Genomic DNA, 19605 nt, shown 5'->3' with positions numbered 1-19605 from the left:
CATGAAGCAATATCATCAATGTGGTACACTATAATTATGATGCTGGTATGAGGAAAGAAGTTGCTCTGTCAGAATTGCAGAGCATATGCATTCTATGAGAAGACAGGAGGCGAGCATTATGCTTATTCTTTCTTTAATACTGCCAATTCAGCATTTTAAAAGTCAAACTTTAACTTTCTGTTTTTCGTTTTCTCGCATAACGTTAGGAAAACAAATGCAAAAGTTATAAGTTTCTCCTCAGAACAAAATTTCACTTCAGCTCAGTGAACCACAACTCCCATGAATCTGAGGTCTCTTGTAGTCCTGACCTCCTCATCCCCACCAATCCTGGCATAGGTCAGGGTAGAACTCTCTCCCCTCCCAGGTCCATTCCTCTTTCTTTTTGCTGCCACAGAAGATAAGTGTTTACCGTATGGTCTAGTTGATCGTGTAGACCAATATTAAGTAAATTGTGTTTAGCCAGGAAACAAAATGTCATCCATAAGTATTGTGTAGTAGGACACACGTGGTATGGTTATTGTAGGGAGCGCGACTGTGTGATTAATTTTGCAATTCGAGTATACGTTCAGATCGGCGCGCATACCTTTTGTTTTTCGTCAGCGCATTCTGCCATATAACGCGACGGTTAGGAGAGGCGGGGTGGAGCCGCGAGCAAAGCCGCTTGTCTCAGGCAGCCACCCTGTTCTCCTCGAGCGAGCGCCATCATGGTCCGCGCCGATCACAACGAGCGGAGGCCCGCCTACGAGCGTAGGCCTGCGCCTCCTCCCCCCGAGCTGCCATACATTGGGGTTTTAGGACCCAGCGAGCCGGAAACAACCTCCAAACCTACCCGGCATCCCCACAGCACTCCAACGTTCATTTCCGTCTCAGGAGACGGCAGAGCGGAGAGTCGCGGAGTTGAATTTGGGAGTTTAAAAAAAAAAAAAAAAAGAAATGTTTTATTCAGTTTGCTGGGAATAACGTGGTGTGATCCATTCTGCAGCTAGTTGGAAAAACTCAGAGTGGAATATTCCTAACTCTGATTCAGAGCCTTGCTTACAAGCTGACCCCAAGAAGCTAGCTCTGCTAACGCAGTATAATGGCTCACTCATCGCACCCCAGAGATTCCCAATCCACTACACCTGAGTGGAGTGAACAAGAATGGGAAGAAGATGATCACGCATGGCAAGATGACGATTGTCTCAGTTTTAAGAGTATTGGGGGATTCACTGGCACAAGCAGTCTCCCAAGGGGTGCAGCCTTTGGCGCAAAGGTTGGAGATGCTAGAAGCTTCCATGGCTGAGCAGCGAGAACAGCTAGCAGCCAGGAAGAGACGGGCAGATAGCCCTGGGGAAGGGACGTCAGCTAGACACCCTCCAAAAAGGGTTGACAAGAAGGGGTGTAAGAAAGCCCGAGAGAGCCCAGACTCTTTGACCCCTGCGGGCACAGAGGATAGAAACAGTGCTGTTCCGAGGTCAGAGCGACCCGGTCGCCAGATTAAAAGAAGCTTTTCTAGCTTAAATGGCTGAAGGCCATGATAGACCCCCTGCCCTAGGGGTGGACACTTCAAGGGATTATGAAGAGGGCTATGCCCCCGATGATGAAGGTGGCGTGGAGGAAAATATAGCTGAACCCATCACACGTAGTGCCCATGAAGATGAAGACAACATAGTAGATATGTTCGACCCAGAGGCCATTAGGCACCCTAAATCATCTGAATGGGTGCCCTCGCCCAGGGTGGCACTGTATATGTCACAGCACATCAGGAAGCCGCTGGACAGAGACGTCAGATACCGCATGCGGTCAGAATGTTCGAGACAGGAGCTGCCGGGGAGATTAGCGGATACACCAGACTTGGACCCAAAGATGGCCACTTTCGTTACCAAATCAGCGCAAGGTATTAGGAAAGGTGTTGATCGCGCTTGTCAGGACAAACTCCTGGACTTGGCAGGCCCACTTGTAAAAATTATGAATTTGGTTGAGAAATCAAAAGACACCGGTAACCCAGTGGATGTCCAAGCATTAGGTAATTGGGCACAGAGGGCAGTGTGCCTGTTAGGCAACGCCAACTGCGCCCTGTCATCGGAGAGGAGAAGAGGAGTCCTCTTAAAGATTGATAAGAAATCTGTGACGTAGCCACGTACGAAGCCGGTGAGGGCGCCAAGGGTCTTCTTTTTGGGGAAGCCTTTGTGAAGGAAATGTCCCAGTTTGTGGGCACCTACGCAGCCCTCGAAAGAGCCCAGAGGTCTATAAAGAAAATTTTCCTGGGGTGTGTTTTTGCCAGGGCTGGTCGCTTCAGAGGCCGTTTGTCTGGCCGTTTCAACTATCAGCGAAGGCCTCAAGGCCCACGAGCCCAGTATTGGGAAGGGCGCCAACAAGACACCTTCTTCCCGCCAGAGGAAGACATCAGATAGGTCGCAGAGGGAGAGGCTCCTTCCGGCAACCCAGTGGAGCAGGCGGTGAGTACACCAAATGTTCCAATTGGAGGGAGAACTCTCCTCTTTCTAAAGCAATGGCAGGCTTTATCAAGCGATGCTTGGGTCTTCCAAGCGGTAGCGGGGCTTCAACTAGAATTTACAGACACCCCGTACAAGTCAGAGAGCCCTGTCCCATTTCCATGTCTCGAGAGGAACAAGCGCTTTTGCACAGCGAATTAATAAGTCTAGCGAACAAGAAAGCGATATAGCGCGAGAGCGTAGCGGATCAAGGGTTTCTCAGCAACATGTTTTTAGTGCACAGGGGAGAGAAATTCTGTCCCGTTATAAATCTGAAGTATCTGAACAACTGGTTAGTGTACAATCATTTCAAAATGGAGGGTGTTAGGCAGAAACCTGTGCAGTTCCCTTAGGGACCACTGTAAAAAGTTTAAGACTACAGGAGTTCGCAGTAAACCCAATTGGTAGCAGTCTGCACCACCCAGATAAACCTGGTAGCTGTGGCTGAGCAGTCAGACCTCTCTCAAGAGGTTCCATGTAATGTTGCCACAAAAATCTCACCATGCAAAAATATCGCTGAAAAATGGCTGTTTTTTGTGGCGACATTATTGCATGGAACATGCGGGGGACACCCCCGCAACCCCCAAACTTTTTTTTTTCTTCTTTTTTTTGTCCCAGTCCCCATATATATGGTCACCCAAATAATATCGCCACAACATTTTCCAGGCGATATTATTTACGGCGACCATATATATGGCGATATTACCCAATACTTCTCAAGAAGAGTTAGGCAGTATATAGACTATACACAATAGGGCTAAAAATACAGTAGCACAAGCAAACACTGACCAGAGCTTTGGTATAAAAGTATATAATTATTTATTTAAAAACACACTTGTAAAAAAACACTGGCACTAATATATGTCAAGCCAGTTCAAACACAGTCACTATAAGTATATACACCTCCCTAGTTAATTATTCGACAAGTCTAGGTTAAGACACCACTTATTTAGCAAAACAGAGGTGAGTGCGTAACCGTAGATGGCACTCCAATAATTTGTTTAAAAAGGGAGAGAAAAGGCAGAATAGGAAAATAACAGTACCAACACTTTTAAGAAACCACAGCAAGTCAAGAAAGGCAGGGTCTACTGTAGAGCAAAGAGTTCATAGGCCAGGCCCACTCTTGGAGAGAGCAAGGCGGTATGTGACCATGATCACACAGTGGAAATGCACTCAAAGTCTTTGCAGAAAAGTCAAAAAGAGGCTGGATCAAGTCAGAAAGATAATGTTAACAAGTCTGAAGTCACCCCAGGATAGAGAGTCAAGGATTTACGGACACCTTGGACAGTCTGTTGCAAGGGAGACCAGACGGGACACAGTACCTGAAATGGTGAGAAAGCTCCAGCGGGGGCAGTTGTTCCTGGCAGCGGGTGCAAGTCGGGGCTTCGTCCAGGGGAAGAGATGATCTCGACGTGGAGGAAAGCTGGAGGTCGTTGCACTGTCAGGGAAGAAACCAGCCGCGGAGTTTCCCGGTTAAAAGGTACTACCCTTTTATTTGCGGTAGTGTTGAAGCGTGGCTATCTGGCCGCCGGGGTGCTTGGCACGGACGATTCGACCACAAGACGATCCAGGAGGGCGAAAAAGGCAAACTGGTTGGTCCCACCAGCTCAAAGGGAAGAAGACTCTCCTGGAAGAAGATCTCCTCTGGGGAAGTGGTGAGTTCGTACAGCAGGGCTCCACCGGTGGGGTCGTCGTCGTAGATGGCTCAGCTTCTTCCCTCTTCGGATTCCTTCGGTCCTGTGGCGAATTCTCAAGTTCCAGTCCCCAAAGCCCTCCTTTTATACAACAAAATCCCCATTCATCAGCCTAGCTGTCACTCAAACATGCTAAGTGGTGAGCCGGGCGGCTCACCACTGGGCAAATCACACAAGAGTGCGACTTGAGTTGCCAAGGCAACTCAGTCCAGGGTGCCTAATCCCCCTCCCACACATCCTGTTGATCCCAGACAGAGTGGCACCATTTGGAGGGCTTCTGTGGAGAAGCCAGCCAAAAAGTGGAAAAAAGGGCTTGACTTGGGTTAGAGTTTCAGAGGCGAACACAAACGCTATTTTAAAACCGAGTCCTGGCAAAAAGACCCAACCGGGGAATAAATATTAAATAACCCGGCGGTAGCTTTAACATTGCACCAAAAAGTGGTGCTTTTAAAATCAATGGGAAAATCCCATAGGAAATATTCCAGTGGAATATTTCGCGTGGTATCCACTGCCACCAGCCAGAAACTCAACAAGGGGGGACTGGACAGTGCCCCCTTGGAAAATAGACCCAGGGGCAATCGAATTAACCCTACCAGTACTTCCACAATATGGTTTGTACTGGTTCTGTTCACAATTTAAGACTAGTAAAGCCAATGGTGACTTTACATGCCCTGGGAGACAGTAGTCAGTCCCACGGTATGGAATCTATGTTTGGGGGTCACTATGACACCCCTGTGTTACTGCACTGAGGGTGCTGTGTAACACATATACCAAAAAAAACACATGAAGCCCTATGGAGTAAAAGACCCCATAGCCCATAAAACACATCACAAAGTCAAAGGACGTTCTCAAATCATGCCTAAAAGTGGGAGAAAGAGAGAGTCACTTAGCAGGAGAAAAAAATAAACCCCAAAAATCCAGCAAAGCTGCTGGGGGACTCACTAGGTTTGGGAAATTATCCTTTACAGAGAATTCTCCCTAACAGAGGGCATACACCTCCTTCGAGATCTGTTGCGTTCCGGAGATTGGCTAGCGCGCCTAGATCTCAAGGACGCTGATCTAACGATTCCGATAGCATTAACATTTCAGAAGTATCTCTGGTTCTGATGGGGGGGAGGAGATTTGGCGCTTCACATGTCTTCTATTCGGACTAGCATCTGCCCCATGGGCCTTCACGAAAGTGATGAAGCCGGTAGCCGCAGCTATCAGAGAGAGAGGAGTGCGTATGATCATCTATCTAGACGATATCCTGGTGATGGGATCCGACAAAGATACTCTCACGAGAGATGTTCGGTGGATTTTCAATTTCCTATCCTCACTAGGGTTCTTGGTGAATTTAGAGAAATCACAATTAGCGCCAGTTCAAAGACTAGAATTTTTAGGCTTCACCATAGATACGATAAGGGCGATCCTGGAGCTCCCAGGCCACAAAGTAAGAGCGATAAGGAAAGATCAGAGTGGTGTTGGCAAAGGGAGCCATTTCTCTCCGGAGTCTGGCCAGAGTAGTAGGGCTACTTGCAGCATCCATTCAAGCCAATTTTCCAGGTCCGTTGCACTATGGTGCATTACAGAGGTTAAAAATAAAGCACCTCCGCGGAGGCTTGAGATACAATCAGGTAGTAGGCCTAGATCAGGAAGCCATAGCAGAACTGAGGTGGTGGCTAGAAAATATGGAAGCCTGGAACGGATGGGGGATTTTCAGAGATGTGCCAGAGTTGACCATAGAGTCAGATGCGAGCAGGTCAGGCTGGGGAGCCAGGTGCGAACAGACTCAGACAGGGGGGAAATGTTCAGAAGAAGAGTTGAGTCTCCACATAAACTGTCTCGAGCTTCTAGCAGGCTCTTTCGCGGTTCGAGCGTTTACAAAGGACAAAGCGAGATGTTGCGTCCTGCTCAAGATGAACATCTCAGCAGTCCACTACATCAACAAACTAGGAGGAACGAAATACAAGATGCTAGCGGAATTAGCGAAGGATTTCTGGCATTACTGCCTTCAGAACATTGCAGTAACCGCAGAATATCTTCCAGGGAGTCAGAACAGTATAGCAGACTGGAATTCTCGATATCTTGTAGACTTCAGCGATTGGAAGCTACACCACCTGATTTTCAGGCGCCTACAAGAAATATGGGGACCCCTAGAAATAGATCTTATTGCCTCCAGGCTGAATGCGCAGACTCCGCGGTACTACAGCTGGAGGATAGACCCGGGAGCACCGAGTACAGACGCCTTTCTGCAGTTATGGAACGGAGCAGTCCATTACGCCTTTCCGCCATTCGTGATGATCACGAGAGTTCTAGCCAAAGTCCGCAGAGACAAGGCAGAGGTACTGATAGTGCTGCCTTGCTGGAGGGCACCGGCCTGGTTTCCAGTAGCGATGGAACTTTCTATGGATTTTCCGAGGATAGTTCTGACCATGCAGGGGCTTCTAATCGACCCGACCGGTCGACCCCACCCGCTGATAGAGGCAGGATCCTTGCAGCTCATGGCATGCAGGGTTTCAGGAGAAGATGGAATTTTCCAGGAATTTCAGAACTCGCTGCAGACTGTATCCTGGGCGCCTTCCACCGTTAGGAGCTATAACACAGCTTGGAATGGATGGGGGCGATGGTGTTCGGAACACAGTATGGATCCCATTCCAGCTCCTTTATTGCACATCCTCAATTTCTTAGCTTCGCGTTTTCAAGACGGTTGTGCCGACAGAACTATGGGGTGTACAGATCAGCGATTTCAGCGGGGCATAAGGTGGAAAGTAGGCCGGCAGAAGAACATCCGACGGTACTGCGTCTTCTCAGAGGCATGAAATTGCAAAGACCTCCAGAACCCAAGTATGCCATTCTTTGGGACGTCAGAGACGTGTTTCAGTTATTCCTTAGATGGTCGGAGAATGAGGCTTTGTGACGATCACAGTTATCGGGCAAATTAGCTATGCTTCTGTGCCTCGTAGCCTGCCGAAGGGTATCAGACATAAAAGCATTGGAGATTGACAGAAAAATATTTTATCAGGAAGGAGTAGTATTTACCATCGCTAAGAGGACTAAGACCGATTCCAGAGTGATTTCCTACCCGTATTTTACAAGCAATAGAAAGCTATACGTGGCGCAATGCATTTAAGATTATGAAACAGCAACAGCGCACATTAGGCCAAGCGGTGTAACAATTGCGGACAGCGCGTAGAAAGCCCCATCATGCGCTAGCCACAGCGACTATTACGAGGTGGGTAAGAGAACTGATGCAATGGGCAGGAATAGACTTATCCTTATTTGGCGCGCATTCAGCTAGAGGGGCGAGGGCTTCTAGAGCATTCGCGACAGGAGTGTCGTTGCAAGATATTATGAAATCTGCTGATTGGTCCTCGGAGTCTACTTTTAAGATGTTTTATTTTAAACCAGTATCTGATATTTCGAATAGAGTGATAGCAAGCTTTGAACAAGCATAATGCGAGCCTCCTGTCTTTTCATAGAATAAAGATTGCCCACGCTAATAGCTCAGGAAAGTCTTCATTCTATTAAAGACAAGGAGGCGAGGATTATATCCCACCCGAATGATGACAAGAGCAATTAAATGTGATAGTGTGTAAAATTTGAATTCATGCCCTCTCTCATGTAAATGTTTCTATTCTCGTATGAGACGACCAGAAAGCGACACAAGTTTGTTGGTCAATGAGCAGCTCTTATCCTAGCAAGTTGTCCCCGTTGGGCCGTTTGGATACGCCAGCTACGGATCAAGACAGATCGGAGGATACAAGTTGGACTGTTGAATGGTTCTATGGTTGTGAGTTCTGATCGCAAAGAAAGAGAATGGACCTGGGAGGGGAGAGAGTTTATACCCCGACCAATGCCAGGATTGGTGGGGATGAGGAGGTCAGGACCACAAGGGACCTAAGATTCATGGGAGTTGTGGTTCACTGAGCTGAAGTGAAATTTTGTTCTGAGGAGAAACTTATAACTTTTGCATTTGTTTTCCTAATGTTATGCAAGAAAACTAAAAACAGAAAGTTAGTTTGACTTTTAAAATGCTGAATTGGCAGTATTAAAGAAAGAATAAGCATAATGCCCTCCTCCTTGTCTTTAATAGAAGACTTTCCTGAGCTATTAGCGTGGGCAATCTTTATTCTCACTAATTGATAGATTACAATAGGAAAGACCTAAATGACCTACCAATCTCAGCACTTTGAACTGACTCTGTAGTTAAAGTATGAGATCTTGTTCCAAAACACCCCAATTCCGCTCTGCCCTATTTTACTAAATACACTTTTTGATTCTCTTGACTGGCAGTGTAGAGATCTCTGGAATAGGCTTATACGTATTGCATCATTCACAGGTCTCCTCTGCTGGGTAAAAGAAATGTGCCTGTCAAATGTTTAAATACATCTTTTTCATTTTAAACTATACCCTTTTCTAAACCTAGATTCCAATATTGCCATGCAATCTCGGTTTATGGCAAAATAACTTTTCACTGACTCAAATAACTCCATGCTGATTAACTTATTTACAATTACTCAGCATAACCAGACTGTATACCATATTTATTTATCCAGTATTAATTTATGAATCCATGTCTCCGTCTGGCATAAATGCAATACAATAGACGTTTAATTGACAAGCAGTAAAGATAAATGAAAAGTCCCTAATACTGGATTCTGAGATAAATATTGGGTAAATTCACACTATAACGAGTAATATTAAAATCTTAACACTGCAGTTTGAAGCTTCTAGAGACGAGTGATTACATTTGCAGTGAAACACACATGTTTATTCAAGTCAAGACAGACCACCACCAGGGCTAACACTGCCTGAATTCTGAATTGTGCTTGTAAGAAAACAAATATTCTTCAAAAGGGTTTCAGGAAAAGGAAACCGGTCTTTAGGACTCCCACAGACAGAGAATCCATTGAATGTTCACATGCATAACACTCAGATTGTGTACCTGCGTTTTCTGAGTTTGGACATGATGCAAGTGATGAAGGGCAAAAGACTTGGGGCCAATTTGGAGCAAATGCTCCTACGTCAATGATCTATTACTTGGCATTTCATTTTAATTTGTCAAAAGGCACTCACTAGAAAGTTCCAACATATAGGCACTAACGTTGGAGTTTCTGGCGATTACAACTAACTACTGTGGCCCCCGCTCATTCTTTTTTTAATTGTTTTAGTAAAAACTACTTTCATGGTGTGCCCATGGACCATCATAACTATGCACCAATTTGTTTTAGCCATAATTATTACCATTCCAAGGGAGGACTGTTAATAATGGACTCTTCTTGCTATTAAATACCTCCATCCTGCAGATGGTACACACCAAAACCATGGTCAGATGTATGGGGTTGTCTTAGTCTCCCCTTCCACTTGCACACAGGTATTTAATATTGGACCATTAAAGCAGTGCTACTGCTATGCTGTTACACACTATTTCTCTACTGATACAATACATAAAATTGATGTCTTAGCAAGCTTTAGTTGGAGTTGGAGTGCTTTATACAGTTCATAAATATCTTTGTAGTCATTAATCTTTACATGTAGCATATCATATGCGGAATGCACTCCAAAAAGCAGATTAAAGAACAAAATATCCTCTTCGCACAGAGAAAAATCACCACAGCGTTCCAGGCAACAGTTTCCTTTATTGTAGTGTGCCGTGGAAAAAAGAAAAAAGCTAGAAAACGACACGTTTCACACACCGCTTGATCACCACCCCCAAATATAAATATATATATATATATATATATATATATATATATATATATATATATATATATATATATATATATATATATATATATATATATATATATATAAGATTCACATGCTGTGCATAGGCCGACATCTAGTGGAAGCTGCGGAGTATTACATTTTGTTTTTTCGAAACTCGAAAATGGGCGTCGACACAGGGCGTGCCAGTAATACTATCCCTAGTGGAACGTCCACTGTACCCAAGATCCCTCACGCGTCTAGGATCCTCAGATTGTATTTTTTCTGACATGAGGTAGCATGAGGAGTAGCGCGAGTACAGATAATCCAAGCAGATAGACAGAAAGGTAAGACTACAAGCAATCATGCGCCTTCTCTCAGAGGGGAGGCAGGGTGGGTCGCATGTGAATCTAAGCAGATACAAGCATCAGAAATACGATTACGGTGTGTAATGTATCCCTTCTGAGGCTTGTGGAATAGGCTTAGATCACATGCTGTGCATAGATTAGCGAGCAGTACCTGAAGAAAGAGGTGGGATGTGAGAAGGGTCATGAGCAAATAAGTGTCTTAGAACCGCTAGTCCCACGTGTGTATCTGCCTTGGAATGGGTGTCAATGCAGTAATGCTGAGTAAAAGTGCGAATAGAGCTCCAAGTAGCTGCTTTGCAAATGGTGTCAAGGGGTACATTTGCAATGAAAGCCAGAGTGGCCCCAATGCCTCTAGTAGAGTGGGCTCTTGGCGTGAAAGGCAGAGTTCTTTCAGAGAGTGAGTAACACAGCTGGATACAGTTAATAATCCACTTCGAGATGGCACCTTTAGAGACGCGATCCCCCTCTCTGCCTGTAGCTACGGAGACAAACAGTTGATCTGTTTTTCTTAGCGGTCTGGTTTTATTTACATAGTAGAGGACCGCCCTAAGCACATCTAGGGTGTGTAGTTTCACCTCAGCCGAGCTTTGCGGGTCCTGGAAGAAAGCCGGAAGCTCGATGGACTAGTTTACATGGAATTTAGATATAAACTTAGGTAAGAACCTAGGGTGTGTGCGTAAAACCAGTTTGTCTTTATGGACAGTAAAGAAGGGATCCTGCACTGACAGAGCCTGAATTTCACTGACCCTTCTTATAGAAGTAATAGCTACTAAGAAGGCCGTTTTATAAGTCAGGTGTTTGAGACTGCTTTTATGCATGGGTTCGAAGGGGGCTCCCATGAGCTTGGCTAGCACCACATTAAGGTCCCACCCTGGTGGTGGGTTTGAAATAGGAGGGTGAAGTCTCTTTACTCCTTCCATGAAGGCTTTAACTACTGGTACTTTCCACCACGAGATCTTGCTATGGGAAGTGGTGTATGCCAACAGGGCTGCCAGGTGTACTTTCAGTGAGTTAAAAACCAGTCCTGCATCTAGCAGGTGGAGCATGTATGTAACAATAGTGGAAGGAGTGCAATCAACAGGGTTGATTTGTCTACTCTGGCACCAGATAACAAACCTCTTCCACTTGTCAAAGTAACAGTGCCTTGTGTTTGGTTTCCTAGATTCCTTTAGGATGTCCATACATCTCTGAGGCAAATTGAGATGTCCAAACTCTATGACCTCAGGAGCCATGCTGCCAGGTTCATTGAGTTGGGTTGCTGGTGCACTGTTTGACCTTGGTGCTGGGACAGTAGGTTGTACCAGGCTGGAAGTATGATGGGCTCGCACACCGCCATCCTGCATAGGTGTGGGAACCACGGTTGTCTTGCCCACATGGGAGCAACAAGGACTAGCGTCATCAACTCTGTTCATCTTGTTCACCACTTTCCTGATGAGGAGTTGGTGGAAAAGCGTACGCAAACATCCCTGACCAGTTCATCCACAAGGCGTTCCCCTGGGAGTCTGGTTGGGGGAACCTGGATGCAAATCCTGGGCATAATCTGTTTTCGCTTGTGGCGAATAAGTCTATAGGGGGAAAACCCCACTGAGAGAAGATATCTTCTACGACCTCTCTGTGTAGAACCCATTCGTGTTCCTCTGGGAGGGTGTCTCTGCTCAGAGCATCCGCTAGGCAATTGAGCTCCCCTGGAACATGTTGTGATGACAGGAAGATGTTCCATCTGAGTGCCCATATCCATATTTTCTGGGCAAGCTTGGACAGATTTGGCGAGCGAGTCCCCCCCCCTTGCTTGTTCAGGTAGAACATGGCTGTTGTGCTGTCCGTCCGGATTTGCACTGACAGGTTTAGTAGGTGGGGCTCGAACGCTTGAAACGCTCTGAATACTGCTAGAAGCTCTAGCAGATTGATGTGGTTCTTGGCCACTGAGGGAGACCAGAGACCCTGAGCTGTGTGGTGGAGATGGTGAGCTCCCCCACCCCGTCAGACATGCATCGGTAGTGACTACTGCCTGTACTTCGGGATCGTAAAAGGGTTTCCCCTGTGCGAGATTCTCTCTTGTCCACCAGTGAAGGCTTTGTACTAGTGTTGGCGAAACGACCACTAGATCGTCCCACTGACCACTTGCCTGAGACCACTGTTTCGCCAACCATTCCTGCATGGGACGCATGCACAGGTGCGCGTGGGGGACCAGGTAAATACAGGACGCCATCATGCCCAGTAAACGCATTGCTTTGCGTACCGTTATTTGTTGACCGGACCGATAATGCGGAATTTGCAGTAGTATATCCCGAATTCTTTCTTCTGAAGGAAAGGTCAACCCCTCTTTCGTATCTAGGATTGCTCCTAGGAACTGTTTGGAGGTGCTTGGCACTAGGCTTGACTTTTTCCCGTTGATTGAGAAGCCTAACTCGTGGAGGAGGTCGACAGTCCTTTGAATGTTTTTCCTGCAAATTCCTGGGGTTTCCCCCGTTATGAGCCAGTCGTCCAGATAAGGGTACACTGGGATTGCCTCCCTGCGTAGGTGTGCAGCCGCCACCGCCAGTACCTTGGTGAATACCCTTGGTGCTGAAGCTATCCCGAAGGGCAGCACCTTGAATTGGTAGTGTCGACTGTCCACCTTGAAGCGCAAGTACTTTCTGTGCGCCGGGAACATGGAAATATGAAAATAGGCATCTTTCATATCCAAGGTTGCCCTGTAATCCCCCTTTTTTAGGAAGGGGATTACCTCTTGTAGCGTAGTCATACGAAACTTTTGGGGCTTGACTTACTTGTTGGCAGGCCGTAGAACAAGTTACTTTCTTACCTGGTAACGTTCTTTCGATGGGATGGTCCGACGACGTATTCCATATCTATGACATGTAATCACCACAGCTGTGCTGCTTCGGAAACTTTTTTCGGCGTCTGCGTCCTGCATCGATGACGTCGATGCGCCGTCGTCGAGGACCTCCTCCGACGTCCGACGTCATCCGATGTGATAAGTAGGACGCACGACGCCCGTAGCCTCAGTTGTAGTTTTTTCCCCCAGAACGTGTGACATAAGTCAACTGCCAGTCAGACACAAAGCCTTGCGGAACGTAAGCTGCAATCGCAAAAGAAATTCTGCAGCGGGGAAGGCAGGGCGGGAGCGATATGGAATACGTCGTCGGACCAGCCCATCGAAAGAACGTTACCAGGTAAGAAAGTAACTTGTTCTTCGAGGGGATTGGGTCCTCCGACGTATTCCATATCTATGACAGACTCCCAAAGCAGTACCAGAGCAAGGAGGAGGGAAAGAATTTAGAATCAAAATTTAGAATAGCCAATCAAATAGCAGAGCAAAGGACCGCCTTGCCAAAGGCCAGATCTTGCCCTCGGATGGAATCGAGGGAATAGTGACGTACAAATGTATGTACTGAAGCCGAGGTGGCTGCATCACAGATGTTGCGAATAGGAACACCCCTCTGCAGTGCAGTAGATGCAGCCACACCCCTGGTAGAATGGGCCCGCAAGCCAGCCGGTGGGTCCTTACCCGCCAAACGGTAACACTCCGAGATGGCTAAAATAATCCAGCGAGACAAAGTCTGTTTCGTCACAGCTTGCCCCAAACGCTTCCCAGCGTAACCAATAAAGAGTTGATCGTCCACTCTGACCCGAGACATGCGTGAAACATAAAAGCTTAAAGCTCTCCTAGGATCAAGCCTATGGAGCCTCTCCTCTTCCTTACCAGGATGCGGAGGAGGATAGAATGCCGGAAGAACAACCTTCTGGGCCAAATGAAATTCCGACACCACCTTCGGAAGAAAAGAAGGACGAACACGAAGGACAACCCTGTCCTTGTGAAATACAGTGAAGGGAGGCTTAACTGAAAGTGCCTGTAATTCACTCACTCTGCGAGCGGAAGTAACCGCAACCAAAAACACAGTTTTCAGAGTTAACAGCCTCAAAGGGCAAGAATGTAAAGGCTCAAACGGAGCACCCATAAGAAACCTAAGAACAAGGTTTAAATCCCAAACAGGCATCAGGAAAGGTGACGGAGGGAACACATTAGTGAGCCCTTTCAGAAACTGTGAAATTAAAGGGATTTTAAAGTAAGAACACTCTTCAGACGAGCGCTTAAAGATGGACAGCGCCGCCAGGTAACCTTTAATGGTACCCACTTGCAAGCCCCTGTGGGCCAAAGAAAGTAAAAAGGACAGAACCATGGGGATGTCACATGCAAAAGGATCCACATTCTGAACTCTGCACCAGTCGCAGAACTTACGCCAACGGTACAGAGACTTTGTTGCTGGCCTTCGGGCCGAAAGCAACACCTCCATCACGTCTTCAGGGAGGTCCCAATCCTTATACCTCAACCTCTCAGAAGCCAAGCGTGAAGGTTGAGGGATCTGACCTCTGGATGGATAACCTGACCCCCCTCCCGTGAGAGCAGATCGTCTCGATAGGGAAGACGACGTGGAGGGCAGATGGACAAGTCGAGAAGGTCCGGGTACCACGTCCTCCGAGCCCATGCCGGAGCAATGAGGATCATCCGGGAACCGAACTTCCGTAACCTCCGCAGCACTTGCGGGATGACGGGGACTGGAGGAAACGCGTACAGCAGCGGGAATGACCACTCCATCACGAACGCGTCTCCTAAGGCTCCTTTTGGAGGAAATTCCCGCGAGCAAAACCTTTCGCACTTCCGGTTGACACTGGAGGCGAAGAGATCCACTTGAGGGGTCCCCCAGAGGGCGAAGATCTCCAGGAGAATCTCCTGAGCCAACTCCCACTCGTGAGAGATCGCGCTCTGCCTGCTCAGAGCGTCCGCCGTCACGTTTTCGGCTCCGGCCAGATGAACTGCCGAGATCGAAACTTCCTGCTGGATGGCCCAGAACTCGAGCTGCATGGCCTCCCTGCACAGAGGAAGTGACCCTGCCCCCCCCCTTTTTGTTGAGGTAGTGCATGGCCACTGTGTTGTCCGTCAGGATCAGGACATTCTTCCCTCGCATAGATGGCAGAAAAGCCTTCAGGGCTAGCCTGACGGCCCTCAGCTCCAACAGATTGATATGGAGTCTGGACTCCGACGGAGACCAACGACCGCTGACTGTCAGCCCGTTGGCATGAGCTCCCCATCCCGTGAGGGATGCATCCGTCACATTCGTCACCTCCGGCCAGGGAAGCCAAAATGGAGCCCCCTTCATCAAGTTGCCTTCCACAGCCCACCACAGAAGGTCCCGGGCGACCGAGGACGGCACCTGAATCGAGTCCGACATCCTGCCGGAGGACTGCGACCATTGCGTCTTGAGTGCCCACTGCAAAGATCTCATCCGCAGGCGAGCCTCTGGCACCAGAAGAACGCAGGAAGCCATCAGGCCGAGCAACCTCAAGAACTCGAACGCTGGGAGCGTCTGGGCATGCTGAAACTTGTGCACCATCTGCTGAATGTGAAGAGCCCTCACCTGGGGAGGAAAACACTGCCCCAGGGAAGTGTCGAGCACTGCTCCGATGTACTGGAGCCGCTGTGTTGGCGTCAAATGGGACTTCTTTAAATTGAAGGAGAAGCCCAGCCTGTGAAGGGAGCGACAGGTGACCGATAGATGATCCAGGACTTGCTCGGAAGAGCTCTCCCTGATCAACCAATCGTCCAGGTAGGGGTAGACGCGAATCCCCCCTTGCCTGAGATGCGCTGCCACCACCACCATGAGCTTGGTGAAAACCCTCGGGGCGGAGCTCAATCCGAACGGCAGGACCCGAAACTGAAAGTGTGAGTCGCCAACCGCGAACCTCAGGTACTTCTTGTGCTTGGGATGGATCGGCACATGAAAGTAAGCATCCTTGAGGTCGACTGACGCCAACCAGTCCTGAAGCTGAAGGGCCTGGAGGACTTGAGAGTAACCATCTTGAACTTGTCCTTCCTGAGGAGTTTGTTCAAACCGCGCAAGTCCATGATGGGTCTCAATCCCCCGTCTTTCTTGGAAATCAAAAAATAAGGGGAATACCATCCCTTGTTCCTCTCCGCTACAGGCACCAGTTCTATGGCGCCTTTCTCCAGCAGGGCTTGAATTTCCTGCGCAAGGAGCGGATCCGGACACCGCAAAGAGAGGTTCCCCGGTGGATTGTCGCAAGGCCTGTGCCGAAAGGGAAGACAGTAGCCGTGGGTTATGATCTCCAGAACCCACACATCTGAAGTAATGGCTTGCCACTCTACAAGATGCTGCGCCAGCCTTCCCCCAAACGGCGAACCATGGGACATGGCCTCATGACTGAGTGGGAGCGGCTGCGGCGTTACCTGAGGGCAAAGAGGCAACTGCCCGAGCGGCCTTGGCACCACGGGTACCCTGTCGTCCACCTCTGGTACCCCTGCGTTGGCCTCTTTGACTGCCAGCTCCTCTCGCTTTACTGAAGGACGAGTAATAGCGAAAGGAACCACCCCTCCACTGCTGTCCCCTAGGACGAAAAGGCAGAGGTTGGCGAACTGCAGCGCCCAACGACTTTGCTGCAGCTTTCGAGGTCTGCAACCTCTCAAGGCTCTCGTCAGCCTTGCTGCCAAAAAGGTGCTCACCGTCAAAGGGCATGTTGAGGAGCCGTGACTGCACATCCGGAGCAAACAACGACTTCCGCAACCACGCAAACCTGCGTATCACGGTGCTCGCCGCCATGGACCTACTGACGCATTCAGCTAAGTCCAAACCCGACTGAACGGACTCACACATGGCATCCTTACCATCCTGGACCATAGCAAGGAAACCATCCCGTTCGTCCCCTTCGGGAATATGTTCAGCCGCTAACGCAACACAGTTCCACAGAGTGTGCGTGAAACGCGACAAGGCACAAATGGAGTTGGCCGCCTGAAGCGCCATACCACCAGAAGAAAACACTTTCTTCGCCCAGCCATCAAAACGTTTGTCGTCCCTATCAGGAGGGATGGTAGGGTACGACGCCTGCTTCGCCGGGGCCGTGGCCGCCTGCACCACCAAACTCTCCGGAGTGGGGTGCCTAGTCAAGTAGCAGGGGTCGCCACTGGCTGGATGGTATTTTCGCGACAAGGATCTGCCCACCGCCGGGAGACTCTCCGGAGCAGTCCAAGCCGCCGCCACCCTTCTCTGTAAAGCCATATAGAACGGCAGAACCGGGTCAGTTGGGGGACCAACATCAAGGATGTCCGTCAGATCATCCTGCACAAACTCCCCTGGGGGAGCAGACCATCCCAAGTACTCAGAAACCCTAGCCATAAGGCGCCGGTACGAGGAATCAGCATGAGAGCCAGGCTCAGGCCCTACAAAACTCCACCTCCGGAGAGGTGTCCAGTCCACTGGCATCATGCAGTGACTGTCTCAACTCGTCAAACTGACTATGGCCCGAGACAATTTCATCCGGAACCGGACTAGGAACCAGGCCATCAGAATCCTCATCCGCCTCTGAAATATAGTCCAGGTGGCGAAAAGAAGGCACCCTAGAGTGCTTGCTCTTAACCAGAGCCTTCCTAGGGGGTCCACCCGTGCCACGGGGTACCTCCGACACGAAAGGCGTCGAGCGAATCGGCGCCAGCGTCGAGAGAACCGGCATCGGCACCGAGAGGATCGACGTTGAGGAAATCGGCGTCGACGTCAGATGCAGCGCCTCCAGCATCGGCGGCGTCGACGCAGCCCTCGAGGCCGGAGCCCCGAGCGTGTCCCTCGACGACCTGAGCGTCGACGGCTTAAACGACTTCCTCGGAGCCGGAGCCTCGAGAAAGCCTGTCGACGCCCTCAACGCCTCAGATGTCGATGTCTTCCTCGAAGACCTCACAGGTGCACACGGTCTCGAACGCGTTGAGGACCGGGACCTGGAACGGGTACGTCGAGAACGAGTCTCCTTGTCCGAACGGGACCTCTCCTGTGACTCGTGCCGACCACTCTTGCGAGCGGTGTCTCTCGACCTCTCACGACCAACCCCACTCGGGGGCGCGGACGGCTTAGTACCCTGCGACTCATGAATCGCCAGCATTTTCTTCCCGAAAGAAGCCCATTCCTCCGGCGTCGCACGGCTGGTGGGGTAAGCAACGTGCCGGGCAGAGTCCTTCGAAGAGGACCTGGAAGACGACCGGTGTCGGCGCTTCCGAGAATGCCTCGAACAACTTCTTCTACTGACCTACCGACAACTTCTTCTTACGTTCGCGTAAGGCTTTGGACGTGAGCGACTGGCAGTCGATACAGTCATCCGTGTCGTGGGCCTCCCCGAGGCACCAGAGGCAGGCGTCGTGCGAGTCCGTCACCGACATCTTGGACCCACACTCCCCGCACTTCTTGAAACCCGGACGCGGGGTCGAAGACGAAGTAGAAGACATCTTCACACAAAGGATTGTCACAAAACGAACCGGTTCGAACAACCGAGAAGAACAGAACTCCAAAGAGTCGAGGCGTGAACTGAGAATCACGAAGCAACACGTTCGTGGAAAAAACGGAACTCAGGCTATGGGCGTCGTGCGTCCTACTTATCACATCGGATGACGTCGGACGAGGTCCTCGACGACGGCGCATCGACGCAGGACACAGACGCCGAAAAAAGTTTCCGAAGCAGCACAGCTGTGGTGATTACATGTCATAGATATGGAATACGTCGGAGGACCCAATCCCCTCGAAAGTCCAATACTGGGCGCATTGTCAAGTCTTTCTTTGGCACAAGGAAGTAAGTTGAATAAATACCCTTGTTTACCTGGTGTCCCGGGACGAGTTCTATCGCGTCCTTTTCTAGCAGAATGGCGATCTCCTCGAGGAGAATCTTCCGATGTTCTAAAGAGTGTACTCTTTGTCGTGGAGGATGGTTCCGGGGACGCTGCAGTAGTTCTATACAATATCCTGTGGATACTGTTGACAGCACCCATCTGTCTGATGTGATCCCTTCCCAAGCCTGGGTGAAGTTGGAAATGCGTCCCCCTACTGGGGTTGCGTGAGAAGGGACCCTGAACTGAGCGTCACTGCTTTGGTGGAGGCGTGCCGCCTCCCTTGCTGGGGCTGCCTCTGCCTTTACCACAACCTCTCCTATTACCCCTGCCGTAACCCTGGGTAGAATGTTGGCTGTTGTTCCACTGTGTACCCTGCCCCTGGGAATAGTTAGATCCTCTGAATTTTGGCCGCGTGGGCGACGAAAATTACTATTCCCTCTCTGGTTAGGGGGTTTATTGGTTAACTGGCCAAGGGACTTGAGTGTCTCGTATTCGTCCTTGGCATTCTTCAGTGTGTCTTCAACCGCCTTACCAAACAACAGATCGGCTTCCACCGGTTTGTCCAATAATGATGCCTGGGTTTCTGCCTTAAAACCAGACTGCCGTAACCACGCATGTCTCTTGATAACAGTGCCTTCTGCTATCAATCTGCCTGCGTTGTCCGCGGCGTCAAAGGTTGCTTTCAAAATGCAACCAGACACGGCTCTACCCTCTGAGGA

The 19605-nt window shown here is 49.2% G+C and overlaps 1 protein-coding gene across 1 annotated transcript in view; it reads right to left on the bottom strand.

Moving 5' to 3' along the window:
• FAF1 (Fas associated factor 1) overlaps positions 1 to 19605 on the bottom strand; it is a 2829503-nt gene that overhangs the window by 2107781 nt on the left and 702117 nt on the right. The window lies entirely within an intron of this gene.

Source organism: Ambystoma mexicanum, chromosome 1q (assembly GCF_040938575.1).
Source record: "Ambystoma mexicanum isolate Mex_15411 chromosome 1q, UKY_AmexF1_1, whole genome shotgun sequence".
Classification (NCBI taxonomy): Eukaryota; Metazoa; Chordata; class Amphibia; order Caudata; family Ambystomatidae; genus Ambystoma; species Ambystoma mexicanum.
The sequence above is the reverse complement of the archived record's forward strand: the minus strand, read 5'-3'. Positions and strand labels throughout refer to the sequence as shown.